General features: G+C 32.4%; 1 protein-coding gene across 7 annotated transcripts in view; it reads right to left on the bottom strand.

Moving 5' to 3' along the window:
* The window catches only part of LOC124360498 (voltage-dependent calcium channel type A subunit alpha-1), a 344,248-nt gene that overhangs the window by 281,916 nt on the left and 46,830 nt on the right, over positions 1-15,502 (bottom strand). For all 7 annotated transcript variants that reach the window (XM_046814185.1, XM_046814181.1, XM_046814184.1 and 4 more), the window contains exon 2: positions 13,887-13,952. The gene's annotated coding sequence lies outside the window, so the exon portion shown is untranslated. The remainder of the gene's footprint in view (positions 1-13,886; positions 13,953-15,502) is intronic.

Raw genomic sequence — 15,502 nt, 5'->3', positions numbered from 1 at the left:
TTGTACTTGTACTATTATTTATACTTATACCACAATAGTTACGCATTCTTAATGGAAATGTTGACAAATAATAAAGCCTTATATATTTAATAATAAAAAAATTACGTTAATGTTTACAATACAATTTATAAGAAGATTACAGATTTTATAACATTGCATATTTATCTTGAAATAGCGATGAGAGATAAATGATACACACTACTATTTATTCCTTTACTCTGTGACCTAATTATTGTCATGGCAACTCCCAATCACGAGTAGAAAATCCAATCAGACCATACCTTTCCTCTCTTCATGATCATTATCACTGAACAATAATATGATACATTGAAATATAAACTCAGATTTTATTTACAACTTTTTCATTTAGTTGTTGGTAAGCAAGATATTTGTACAGGTCTACTGTATTCATATTTTTCTATATTGCAGTTGGAATTTTACTTGAATATAATATAAAATAATAACATGTTATCGTATAATAATTACAACTTGTTCTGTCATAAGATAATAATAATGTATATAATAATTTATATATATATATATATATATATATATATATATATATATATATATATAAAATAATTTCAATCTAAGATTAATTGTGTAGTTTTATATTTAATTATCAATGAGTTACATTGGAACTGAATGTATACAGACAGATGATTGTGTATACTCCGTGATTGGTAGGAGCAATAACATACCTCCTCCTCCCCCCTCTACACGGCGAGAATTGGAATAACCTAGTCGTGTCGGGAGCATCCTTTCCGGTCCTCTTTCGTTCTCAATACAGTTAACCTCATGCATCACTGGTCTTGTCCCGAGCATATTCCCTCCCTCTCTCGAAATGATTAACTGAAGTTTCGTTTGTCAAAGAAGTGTGTGTTCCCTCCTTCACACTGCTATCGACTCTGAGCTTTGTGAACTGTCATCGCACTCCATTTTGTGTACTCTACTATCAAGTGGCCAGACTGTGGATTGATCTTGTTATAATTCACTCGTAAGGAGGAACCTACTCTTGTGCCGTACTATGTGGCGGATGAAGACAACTTCGGTGAGCTTTGCATTATACAAATACAAACTCTTTAATCTCTTCCCATTTGTGTATCTTCCCCTCTTCAACAACAATGAGTTTTATTAAATCGTTTAAACTTTATTCAATTATTTCCTCGCAATCTGGATTATTGCATTCATAGTGATAGGGAGTTAAGTTAGATCTCTTTACCATTCAGTTATAATACGAGCATTCTTATTTTTCCAGTATAATGTAAATGTCAACTCTATTTTAACTAAAATTCAACTATTTTAAACACTGGTGCTTTTAGAGCTTTTAAGAGAACAGACAAGCATAGTAGAAGTACTTAAAAATACAGTTTTGAAATCACCAACTTTATATATACAAGGATCAGTTCTGTTTGTTAGAAGAAAAATTCCGAAGTTTCTAGACCAATCATACCTACAATCTTCGTACAAATTTTATCAATTCGTACCAATTTTATCACAATTCCAAAACTTAAAACCACTTTCTTTGTGAGACAGTTAGTGTGCAATGGTTCTAGGCTCTCCAACTCTCCGCCGCATTCGCTGAAGATTGAAGTTAGTCTTTGTTTGTTTGAGACAGAGGTAAAATATTTGTTGTTGCAAGGTTGCCACTACAGCGTTGACTATGTTATGTCCCAATAATGTTAGGTTTATGGCCATTTTTAATAGAGGGTTTTAACTTTTCAGTAACTTTTATCAGTAGATCTAAGTAAATCTGTATGTAAAAGAGTTGTACATTTATTATGTCAAAACTAATATAAATGTTTAATTAACACTATTATTTTGTAGCTATCTGAATAAAGAATTTCTTTCTTTCTTTCTTATACTTTGCTGTAGTTCATTGCTTCAATGTTGTATTTATTTGATTCGAAAGTATATAAGCAACAAAAACAAAAACTAAAAAGCATTTTGCTGCGTATTAATTATATATTTAAAATAAAACATATTAAATTATACAACAATAAAACAATAAGGGCGTAAAACTGCATGAGGTTTCTTATGAGAACAACTGAAGGGTATTTTACTATAGCAGGTTCTTAATGCAACATTTCAAATCTATCGGGCAACCGGTTCTTGAAATGACTTACTAACAGACAGACAGAATAACTTGTCCAGCTTGTCGATTGATACGCTTTACGAACACTCAAGCCAATCGCAAATGTAAATGATATTACATAACATTATTTCTATTTAAAGTTTCAAATATGTGTTTATTTTTATTTCACGGTAAAGAAAACGTTAACTTTTTATCTTAAATTGAATTATTCGTTCTTCTGAATGTAAAGAGGTCAACAAATTTGTATAGAGAGACGTGTTCCTTAAACTCTCTTGATTTGAGTAAGTTTGTTTGCTTGCGCTTTTATAGAGCTCATGCAATAATACGAGGCGACGCGAGCGAGTACCGGTACTAAAAAGCCGTCTGACTTTCTTGTTCTTTTCAAACATTGACGACAGAGGCATACACTGGGAGTGGTTTAGGTTGGAATTCAATACCATACACTTGGAAGAGGCAACGAAAACTTTTATATTAAATTCAAACGCAGGGATCATTATAATAAATCAAATGTATGAGCAAATGATAATCATACTATACTATAAGTTATCATACTACAAATGCGGGGGAACGTAGCTTCACCTTTGACAAAGAAATTTGTATAGAATTCATTTTTAATTCACGCGTCAATATTTAAAATAAATAAAATGAGATTAATAATAGACACTATTTAAAAGGCCATCCTTTCATAATCTTAATATAAATCTGAGATAACAGAGCTTTTAACTATACGACAGTTATAGAATTGTTCGAAAAGATTGTATAAAAATAAGTTAAAGTGTTATGTGTGATAAAAGCTTGGCTAGGCTTTAATGAATCAACAATATAATTTTAAATCTAAAGTTTTCTGTCTTCGACAAGTGAACAGTAATAATAGTTTATAAACACAATATATTTACATATAAAATTTATCTCTATTACTGATCGTAATAATCAGTATAGTTGATTTAAAATGAACAAGACAATACTTTTTTATACAAAATGCACATAGTCATACTCAGGTAAGCAATAGGAGATCGTCAAGTTTTAATAAATTTCCAATGTCAGCAATTAGTATAAATTTTACGTTGCTCACAAGCGTATAAATTAATTTAAATTACTATTTTAATGTAGTTTAAGTATCAATCTGTACAATGTTGAACGGTAACAATATTTAACCTCCTTGCTAGAATGTGAGCAAAAATGTAACAATAATGATATTAGATGCACGTGTATGTCGTCCACCAGCCAGCCAATTCATTAATGGATTAGGTAGGCAACAATAAACATTTGGTGCGCAGAGTTTGTCAACTAACGTCACTCTGGGTCTCCAATAAAGTACATTTTACATAGATCTAGTCTCAAATAACCCATATACTGGTCTACCAATTCGTATTTTAACTAAAACTCTACTATTGTAGTGGATTGTGCAATATAAATAAAACTATCTTACATATAAATTAAATATAACCATAGTCATTTATGAAAAAGATTGTTTCGTCTGCTGTTTGAAAGCAGATATTTTTTTGAATAAGAATTTGTTCTATTATTTTACTTATTTGAATAGAAATACAATTATTAAGGTGATGTACAAATACATATAGATTTGCTTTTCGATTTGTTTAACGTTACTTTGTACTATTTATTTGTGACGTGAAAACACAATAGGTAACAATCGATGTTTGTACCTTAGCAGACACAATATTTTTTAAACCTTAGCAAATACCTTTTACACGTCCTTATTAACTCCTCTTTTATGCAGCAACCATCACTCGTTTACATTGGAGAGTCGGCTCGTAGGGAGTACAATTGAAATCTTAAATGCAAGCCTAGTTCAATATGCGCGTATGTTTTAAAAGTATTTATTATTTACGTATGTACCAAAAATGCACTATTTTTTAACAGAATAATTCCTAAAACTTATATCCTATAAAACGGCGTGGCGGTTGTTTCAGTTTCAATATTTATGTTCTCTATTCAGTAGTCATTTTGTAATTAACAAAGCTCAGTTAAGGCCATTACGTTCTAATAATGAATACCTTTAAATTACTTAAGCTTTTATTTAAGGTTTCCATTGAACTCCCCGCGGGCCGTTCGCGTCCCCTCAATGTAGACATGTGATGACTACTGCATAAAGAGTAATAAAAACCCATAATATTATGAAAAATGTCGTAAAATGTATCTGTTAAGGCTTAAACCGTATTAAGACATACCTAGATATTTTACACACCTACTAATATTTCCTGTAACACATTAAAAAATACAAAACTTTAAGAAATTACGGATAGCATTAAATATGTGTGTGTGTGTGTGTTTATATATATATATATATATATATATATATATATATATATATATATATATATATATATATATATATATACACACACACACACATATTTAATTCTATCCGTAATTTCTTAAAGTTATATATATATAACTTTAAGTTGTGTATATATATATATATATATAAGGTTCTTTTATATATATATATATATATATATATATATATATAAAAGAATCACTCATGCCAATCAAGCATTAGTTGATTTTGTTTTTTACCTTAAAAATTTAAGTGATAAAAAAGAAGGACAGATCAAACAACCAACGTACATATAATATATCGGCCTATGCATAAGGATAATAGTTCTCAAAATTATGGTATATGGCAAGTCTAAAAACAAAGTTTTAAAATTGTTGTAATAAAATTTAACGAGCTTTAATGATACATTCTTCTATATTTAAAGTGGCAGGTTTAATATCATTAATAGAGAACATCTCACCCCGGTTCGCCGTTCTTATTTGTTTTTTTACTATCAAGATGGCAATGACCGATAGTGTTAGTAAATGAAGACGATGATGGCTTGCAGTTGGATGGCGTGTGTAGAAATTGGTACCATAATGATTGTGTTAATGTGTCAAAAGATCAGTACCAAAAGAATAGTAACGTAAGTTCCATTGTGAGGTGGTTCTGTGAACCTTGTGGAAATCGTCTATATTTTTGTTATTAAAGTGACTAACTTTGAAGATATGCTATATCTTTACTTGACTGTTCATAAAGCTTGTCAGTATTGTTAAAGGGGTAAAACTGAGTGTCTTAACGGATGAACTAGTTAGGTTAAGTAATAAAGTAAAGTCGTCTGCCGAATCTGACATTTCAATTTCTGTCATAGTACATTGCATCCTATTCTGACTATGTCTACATACAGTCCTGTGAAGCGTGAACAATCAAGGACCACTAGAAGTGCAGGGGATGTCGCATGGATATCGGGATTCGAACGGTGATATCGATCGTTCGAGTGTCGATGTCGACCGTTCGAATACTTCTGCAAATGTAAATTGGTGCCTGCCGAAACTAACCTAAAAGTAAACAATAGTCAATTTAAAACTGTAACTCACTACAGGAATAAAATCAAGCACATATATTCTAAATATGAGTTTTAATGCAAGAATAATGCAAGCATACTGGCGGTACTAAAAGTACCACTGTTCAGAGACACGAAGTTGGACCTGTGACAGTTATTGGGAAAACCCCTATTGTTGATAGTATGACCGAGTTGGGTAATGTGAATAAATTAAATTGAATTGTTATTTCTCGGTTGCCAACCAATGGGACGAGGGATGATGTTGCATATTACTTAAATTGGTAATGATGTTTCTGGCCAGTTGTGTGAAAAAGTTGTTCCCCGATTTTCTTCCTGTAAATCTTTCAAGCTAGGTGTTGGTGATGAGTTCAAAGACAAGTTGCTGGATCCTGATTTCTTGAGAAAGGTATCTCTGTTAAGGAATTTGTTTAAAGAAGGTGAAACTACAATAACAGAATGTTTTATGAGAAAGGTCAGGTTTTGGTTCATGTGTGTCTGTATCTAACCTGCAAAGCTTGGCTGAAGCGGTCTGTGACAATATCGCTTCTAATCTATCTCTCTTAAACTGGAATGTACATTAGACAGTCTTGATGTGCTGAAAGGTGATATCAACCCCAATGTGTTAAATACTGAATGTGTCATAACCGAATGTGGCTAAATACTGAAGGATGAATTTGGCCCTGATCAAAATATGTGGCTACTATTTAGCTATTAGTTTCAGCAGGTTATCAACTAAAAATGGTGGCTCTGCTATATTCTTGACGGACAACATAGAAGGTAAGGCCTTACACATAATTAATTGCATGGAATTTGATAAGGAGTTTGAAGCGTTTGCAGTGTTTATTGAATGCTTCAGTAAAGTAGTAATAAACATGTACAGAGTACCGGATAAAAGTAAAATTGTTGTGGACCTTTTCATTGCGAGGTTATTTGAGGCTTTAAACCTCTAAATTGAGGCTCTACTAAATTTCCTGCTTGTAATATCGTGGTAACTGTCGATTTTAATGTCGACCTTCTTTCTAAGGACTTCACTGAATATCTCAACCTTAGCAGCGTGTTTAGACTACATCCTGCTATAATGGTATTGCGAGACCAAATGGTAATAATGCCAAGGGTGGCTCGTACATTTACAATTTTGTCACTAACATCCACACTGGACGTATTTCTACTTTGGTAGTTCCAACTTTAACTTCTGTTCACAGTAAATGAGAGTATAGCTTCCTAAGGTTAAGGAAGCTATACTAAGCAAAAGACCTGTTACCGGGCCTGAGCCTGTGGTGAAGTGAAGGACTGGTAAATTTGAACTGTTTTATTTTTTATTTATCCTAAGTGCTTTTAATTGGCTTAGTTTGTATTGTATCTGTGATCCTTCTGAATGTGTAAATTATTGCTTATCTTAATTTTAGCATTAGTGAGTAAAGCCTATCTTTTATACTGTAGTGATACTTCACAAAAAATCATAGTGCTCACACTAATAAATGATTCAATGATGAGTTATTTAAGCTTAAGGATTATAGCTGTCTTACTATATACAATATTTTTTTTTAATAAGTGGTTGTACAAGACTGAAAAATGAATATAATGGTTTAAGTTGCATCTATAAAAAGTTGTGTGAAGCAAAGTGCGATTACTTCACCAAACTGGTAAACAAATCAACAAATAAACCACTAGGTCCATTGGAAATTCATTAACCAGTGTAAATGCAAAAGCTAAATCTATTAGTCATGTAAATATTCTAACATCTGATGGATTTAATACATTCTTTATTGTTAAGGTTTCGGATGTTGTATTTATCAGTATTTATCAATTTCACCGTGTAAATAACTACACGAATTTCTTAAGGAATGTATTTAAATAATCCTTATACTGATTTCAATTGTGTACCCAGTTTTATCGTTGGGCATTTTTTTCTATTATTATGAATCTTAAGAATAGTCATGCCTTGGATGTGTTTAGTCTGAATCCGAATCTTAAAACAAGCAGCCTATTTCATAAGTGAACCATTAGATTGTATAATCGAAACTTAGTATGCAAGTTTGGAGAGTTTCCAAGTGCTCTCAATTCTATGTCAAGGTTGTTCCAGTCCAAAGAAGGGTAATGTGGACCTTATTAAAACTATAGGCCGATTATTATAGTCAGTATTGTGCCTAAGGTATTTGAGATTTTATTCTCAGATTAGCGGCACGGGTCTAAAGCATTTTATTTTATTGTTTAATATTTCTGTATTCAATCATAATCATCAGGCATTTTAATTTTATTTACCTTCAAGATTGTATTTAATATATACCTTCAAGATATTCATCATAAACTTCAATAAAATTTTAAAATAAAATAATGTAATAATCTGGCTGATGGTAAACTTATTTTCTAATATAAGACTATTATTACTAGTAATAACTATACAATACTCGTATTTTTATACACAATATTTACAGCATTTCTATCGTTGGTCAACATTTAAACACTTATCACTTACATTTAATCCAGAAATATTGAATGCAACTCTGTGATTTATTAATGGTGATTGAAAAGACAATTTTGCAGGAAATTGCAGCCGCTTAAAATGGAAAAGGTAAGTCTGTAGGGGTTAAAGGAATCCGAGGAATCAAAACAACTTCCCCGGTTCCACATCCAGTCACTACTATGCATTCTATTATGTAGGTTTTTAAATATTTTACCAGTAATCGTGTAAAATTGCATAATTTAGGGGGATTAAGTAAAATGAGGGCGCACCCTACTTTTAACAATAATCGATGCTGAGGTATTCCAAGGTTTCAAGGTATTCGGGAATTCTGTCGGAAAATGAATTGCGTCATAAGAATCTAGTACAGAGAGTACAGATTAGTATTCATCTGTGAATGAATTTTTAAAATAATCAAAGTATTTACTTGGTCTACTTGTTCGTTTTTAGGTGATAGAATTGCTCTCTCCCTGAACCAAGCTATAGTCTTATAACTTATATTATTGATTTCAAGATATACTTTATCGAGCAATTCTTCATTTACCAGAACACAAAGGTTTCCATTGTTCAAATAAATATATGTAACCATTGACTTGTGGTAAATTTCCATTACCAATGTCGAGCAACAAATTTGAAAAATGCCTTGTTTACATGAGTAGACAAAGAAACGCTCATATTAGTTTTAAGATATATATGCCACCGCGGATTTTTGTAGGCCTTTTTTATATGTATAATTTTGTAGTGCTTTAGTTTGTTATAAGTAATTTGGTTTAGTTAGAATTCACTATGAAAGCGCTAAAATTTTTCGCATTATACAAACTTTCAAAAAAACATAACCAACAAAAAAAGCTATTTTAATTTATACTATGTATTGATTGCCAGCATGGCATTAGAGCTAAGCATAGTACTAAAGGGGCTGTAACGTTTCTTATTTAAAAATGAATTGATAGTCTTGAAAGTGGCCAGTATGTTGGTAGTAGAATGTTTGACCTAACCAAGGCATTTGACCCTGTGCCTCATGCCGTTCCATTGAGCAAGCTCTCTTTCTATGGCTTTAATGACTGCAGTATTAATCTTATAAAGTAATAGTAACCTTAGCAGTAGATACTAGGCTATAATGCTGAATGGTGTATTGTCTGGTTTTGATCTAGTAGACCAAGGAGTCCCACAGAGCTCTGTTTTAGGCCTTTATTTTTTGCGGGATGAACTAATATATCAATATGTATTTATTTGCTAATAATGTAGCCCTTTCTGTTACTGACAATAATGTGAATTCTTTGAGACTAAGACTTGATAGTGCTACTATTACCATTCAGGATTGGTGTTGCGACAACAGTCTTTATCTTAGTGAAAAAAGACAGTTCAAATATCGTTTACTGTCAGCTCAGGTCCGCACATTTAGATACAGTTAAGTTACTGGGAATTCATCTTGGGTTGGGGTGGGAGAATGTAAATTATCTTGTAAATAACATTTGGAAAGGTACTTTTATGTTGAGGATTCTTAGTCTGAGTCTCAGTGAATGCTCTTCTTACTGTTTATTATGGTCACATTTATAGTTACTTGTCGTATTGTGTTATTACCATTCTCAGTATTAACTCTGGAGCAACCATTCCTCTGTTATTAAGCTGTTAATTTAGCAAAAAATGTACGCATAATGTGTAGAACTAGGTCTAGAGATCACTGTAAAGCCATTATTTACTTAACTACAATTTCTGGCACCTCCAATTGTTTTGGATGGTTTATGTATTGTATGTAACATATTGTATGTAAAAAAATATAACACTTATCTTTGATTGATAATCTCCATAAGTATTCTACTACACAGGAAAACAATATTTGCATTAAGTTTAATAAATATTCAAGAACTCTTAAAACCTATGAGGTCACTGGTAATAAATTACACAAAAGACTGCCAGGAGTTACTGACCTATCAGTATACTGACCTTCCTAAAGAATCTGCCTACCAACAAGTATAAGTTAAGACTGAACAATTTTCTTATTGCCAAACCTCTCTACAGCACTACAGAATCTCTGTACTTAAAATTGGCACATGTGTAGTACTGCTTGTTTTTGAATGGCTTTGTAGACTGCAGGATTTATCTTGCTAAATATGTTTTTTAAGTTGAATATTGTTTTTTTTTTTTAGCTTAAATCTTTATCTGTTGTTTATATGTTTATTTTGTTCTTTACAATATTATGAAGAGACTAATGGCAAGTTTATATGTTGTATGGCAAATAAAATCTTGAATCATTTTGAAACTCGATACAGCAAGGCACGAAGCAAGTTTGTATTTGAAATAACGTAACGAGAACCTCTTGGGTAAAGAGATACCGAGGAACATTGAATTATTCTACAGGTAATGCGGCCAGTGTCATAAGTATCGTCAAAGTCTTGCAGTTCACATCTCGTTGTAACATTGCTTACACAGGTCTTAAAATATGTCGCTCTGGCTGTGTATTGCTATCTTCAGTAAAAACACTCCAAATAGTCTGCAGTCAGCTGTATAGGTGAGTTAAAGGGATGGGGCTTTACTGTGCTGGTTTAGCTATAGCAACCAGTTATGATATCCGTAAATAACCAATATGGTCTCCGTTGGTTGCCAACTTTTAGACAATTTAATATTATCTTCTTTGTTGAAGTTATTTTCGTTCTTAATTATTTCTAAACTTTCTCTTATTAGCCTCGGGTAGGCTAATAGTAGCGCATTTTTGCAAATACTTTTGTTTCGTCGAACTCTTTTGCATCTACAGCTAATATTATCCATCGAATATTGTAGCTAATATAAACACACACAATCACATTATATGTATATTTATAAAACACGTAATTATTCTTTAAAAAACACAACAAATTTATTAATGCTCATTAGCAAAAACAAAGCCGGGTGTTCAATGTTTACGCCAAGCCTACGGACATTGCTGTCAGGCGAGATCCCCCGTGTAAACTACAAGCGAAGGTTTTAATTTCCGGCAAATCAGCTTTAAGTGAAACAATGAGCTGCGTGTACAAGCTCCTAGTGCTATAAATATTCATTATTAGTTCGGTACTTTTAAACTGTTCCAGGAAACCTACACCCTCCCAATTAATTCTACTGCTTTGTGTACCGAGTTCAAACAATGTAGCATTGGTTTTGATTAACTATGTTCGATGACACAGATAGGATTTCTACTAGTACTGTGTGTTCACTGTGCCACTCATTGTCTGTTGTCCCTATAATACGTAACATTCGACAATTGAGAAAATGTTAGGGAAGTAGAGCTTATGTATATGGACGGAAGAGAACAATATATTTATAATATACATTCACAAAGGACTCTATACAATTTGTTTAACATTGGCAGAAGAATAAATAAAGAATTATTTTCAACTCATTTATGGAAATATTTAATTGACTGTGATCAAAGTCAGTTAATTTGTACTGTATGCTATCGTAAATCAGAACTGCGAGACTGAAGATGGTTTCAGTCCTTACTGAAAGGCGATCCCTGATTAAAAGCGAGAAAATTTAAGAGTTATATAAATTCAAAATTGAAGCTTTTGTAGTATATAGATACATACAACCAAACTATCGATCTAGTAAACATTCCAAAAAAGCACAATCTCTGATCATAGCACTCAAGAAGTTACTCACCAGCAGCCAAGTAGCTGTACTACATCTTACTACATCTAGGAACTCTTATGGTGACGAAAGGAAATTAGACAAAATATATAGTTGGAGTAGCCTACAAGGGAGGCTAATTTAATGATGATTAGTTATTATTTTTAATAGAGTTTATGTTACAGTGCATTTCAACAAAAAGTGAGTTAAGTCCGTTATAAACTGAGTGTCTAGTTCCAGAACGTTAATGAGTTTAGAAGTAAATTCAAAGCTCTCCACAGCAACTTCAGAGTCTCCAAAATTGGTTTCCTTTTGAATATTCAATATTTAGCTACTCCATTACACATTACAGAATTGCTCTTCAGTACGATCGCCCTTTCACAGTAACCACTTAAATCTTCTGAAGAGAATACACAGGATTTTCTCAAATAATCGGCATATGACTGGAAGCAGTGCTACTGAAAACCATCAACTTATTCTACTTTCCATGATTGCTGAGCGATATATATTTTGACAGAAGATTCGTTGAATATTTTGTGAACTCAGCCGAGTTTTTGAGAAAAACTGACTACGGTACCTCCAATCAGCCAGATACAAAAATGTGTTCGAAAAATTGTTTACCCAATATGCATTTAACAAAATAGTTCCAAAGACAAATATTGTCTGGGAGACAATTTCCCTAGGAACTTCGACTGTTACAAACTGTCAGTTGAAGTCTTTGAGAAAGGACGTTATATTATCCGCACGCCAGAACTCTCCAAGGTACAGGAACTTCATAATCATGTTATACATAATATATTCTGTCTCCTTTTAATACATTCCACGACTTGAGACAGTAAAGCTGATTGAAATAGTGTGTTTATTGAATGTCACAGTACGTTTTAGGATTTGTATTTAATATCTAGGATATTATTTGAGAGTTCTTTTGAACATGAAATCGCATATGACAATTTATATGCCTTATTATGTTAAATTAATAGTTAAATGAAATAAACATAACATCTTGCATGCTGTATGTTGACTAAATAAGTAAATTGTACGCAATTTGTGTACTATATTAGTCTATACGAAAGAAACTATATAATAATAATAATGTTTATCTTTAAAGGTTTCAGTTCTAACTACAAACAAGGTTTCTTGAAGAGAACAAGACATGGCGTGTAGTGTATCTAGATGGCTCGTTTACTACTGGTATTGTTATCAGAGGATTCTCGGTCTGGTTATGATCAGGAAAGTATGTTTTACTACCTGTAGTGTGCCATGTGGCCTGGCCAATAACAGTACGTGGTTCACGCTGTTACCTAATTGGCGGAGCCCATAAAAACTCCCGCCTCTACTTGTCGCCCTTTTTCTACCATGTTGGAAAGTCTAACTACGCTGGGTTTAAAGTAGCTCCGCGTGTAAACTTTGTGTAACTGTTTGTAATACTTTCATCTGTGGGGACCGTAAGTAAAAATAAAACTTCCATAATTAATCTGTTTTATTACGGTATGTTTTTGTTATTGCCAAAAATGACGTTTTGTAAGATTACGTATAAAACATATAGATTTGTATTAATTGTTCCTAAAGACTAGATTTTCTAAGTTGGAATAGTCCCCAATTACTGCACAGAATAAATAGATTTCAATCAATGATGTAAACAATTGAAAAAAGTTAACTTCATTATAATATTTATAAATGTGTTGCATAATGTATACATGTTAATTGTTCCATGTAAAAAATGCATGAAAATATATTTTTCAATTAATACAATTTGCGATTTTTTTTCCAGGAAACTATGGCTTTCTTGGTAATTTTATGTTTATTTATGAAATGGACAGTGTTTTTATGTAGCCTAATTCTTTATTTTATTTGACATAGTTATTTATTCACTAAAATTCAACATTGTATTACGTAATAAATACACCTAATAAATAAATAAATAATTGTTTCCAAGTTAATAAACAGTAAACCTATTTTTGTTCCATATTTACAAGACATATTAATAATAATAGTACTCTATAAAATAGGGAGCAATAATAATAATTTATAACAGGTAATAATATATAAAGTCGGAAAGGAAATGGAAAACTAAACAACAACGCAAATAACTGTAATAATAATAATATCCTCTACGTAGGTCCTACAATGCATTCTAATTATTGTTATCTATCTTATAATCCAACAGTAGCAAGAGTTTATATATACTCATTAATGAGAAATACAGACAGTAAAATTAAATTCAATTGTACCAGCCCCAATCTGCGAACCGAAACTTTAAAGCTCATTTGCAAGCAATGCGTAAATTCCACGTAAGTAGTACACGTATGTTAATATTGTATGTTATATTGTTTTATGTTGCACGGTTGCTACAAGTGAATTCATGCCTATTGTGAGGTACTGAACATACCTTCTCGCTTGTATCTTGATTCATTTGTCCAGGACGTGTGAGTAATTGAAATTCCCAGTTTAGTTCCTGAAAATCAAAATGAAACAAATTAAAATAAAAAGCAAATTTTACGTATCTTAAATGTTTTATGCATCACACTGAGTAAAGTTATATCCCTCTATAATAATACTAATAACAAACTATCAATGGAACAGCAATTAATAATTCTTAGTTAAAATTGCATGAAAGAGTCAAACATTCGTTCACTTTTTCAGATAGTTAAAGTTCTTAATAAAATCAATTATTCATTAATTTCACAAACTTGTAAACAGAATCAAATTACAATCAACATTTTATGACAAATTACTACTCTCAACGTATGACTTTTTACATCGCTTTTGCAGTAAAAACTATTTGCTGATTACCAGACGATAATATTACAATCTTGTTTTAAGAGCAAAATATGTTATTATTTTACTACTACTTTTTCAATCACTATACAAAATCCAAACATTATATGACTACAGTTATTTATAAACCTGTGATACCTGGTTGATTTTAGAGTAACCCGAATAGACAAAAGCCATTATTTGAATTTAGTCATTGCATAAAGACATTTGGAAACGTTTGTCTTTTGAAAATTTAAAAGCTGAAAAAATTCTGAAATATCATAAATTACAGGACACAATATATTAAGATAGCATATCAGAAATTATATGTTATGAAGAAGCTATCAGCTAGTTACGTATATTTATTATACTGTATATACAATCTGAGAATGAAGTCTAACCGAAACATGTGTAAACAACATGTTTAACTTGTAAACAATAATAAACTTTTTTTTATAATCTCATTTAAGCCTCAGCTTCAGCTATGCCGGCTTCGAAGTGCACTGGTTTTTGTTTGTTATTATTACATCTTTTTGGACCTCCCCGGGATTCGAACGATTCGAACCCGTGATCGCTCGGTTAGAGAGCTGAGACTATATCCACTAGTCTACGGAGGATGACTAATGATGAACTTGTAAGGTTGAACGATCTATTGGTCTATATATATATGTGTGTGTGTGTGTGTGTGTGTGTGTGTGTGTGTGTGTGTGTGTGTGTGTGTGTGTGTGTGTGTGTGTGTGTGTGTGTGTGTGTGTGTGTGTGAGTGTGTGTGTGTGTGTGTGTGTGTGTGTGTGTGTGTGTGTGTGTGTGTGTGGTGTGTGTGTGTGTGTGTGTGTGTGTGTGTGTGTGTGTGTGTGTGGTGTGTGTGTGTGTGTGTGTGTGTGTGTGTGTGTGTGTGTGTGTGTGTGTGTGTGTGTGTGTGTGTGTGTGTGTGTGTGTGTGTGTGTGTGTGTGTGTGTGTGTGTGTGTGTGTGTGTGTGTGTGTGTGTGTGTGTGTGTGTGTGTGTGTGTGTGTGTGTGGTGTGTGTGTGTGTGTGTGTGTGTGTGTGTGTGTGTGTGTGTGTGTGTGTGTGTGTGGTGTGTGTGTGTTGTGTGTGTGTGTGTGTGTGTGTGTGTGTGTGTGTGTGTGTGTGTGTGTGTGTGTGTGTGTGTGTGTGTGTGTGTGTGTGTGTGTGTGTGTGTGGGTGTGTGTGTGTGTGTGTTTATCCTTTATGGAATCGCAAAATATTAGACAGACCATTATGCAAA

This window comes from Homalodisca vitripennis, chromosome 4, assembly GCF_021130785.1.
Source record: "Homalodisca vitripennis isolate AUS2020 chromosome 4, UT_GWSS_2.1, whole genome shotgun sequence".
NCBI classification, from domain to species: domain Eukaryota; kingdom Metazoa; phylum Arthropoda; class Insecta; order Hemiptera; family Cicadellidae; genus Homalodisca; species Homalodisca vitripennis.
The sequence above is the reverse complement of the archived record's forward strand: the minus strand, read 5'-3'. Positions and strand labels throughout refer to the sequence as shown.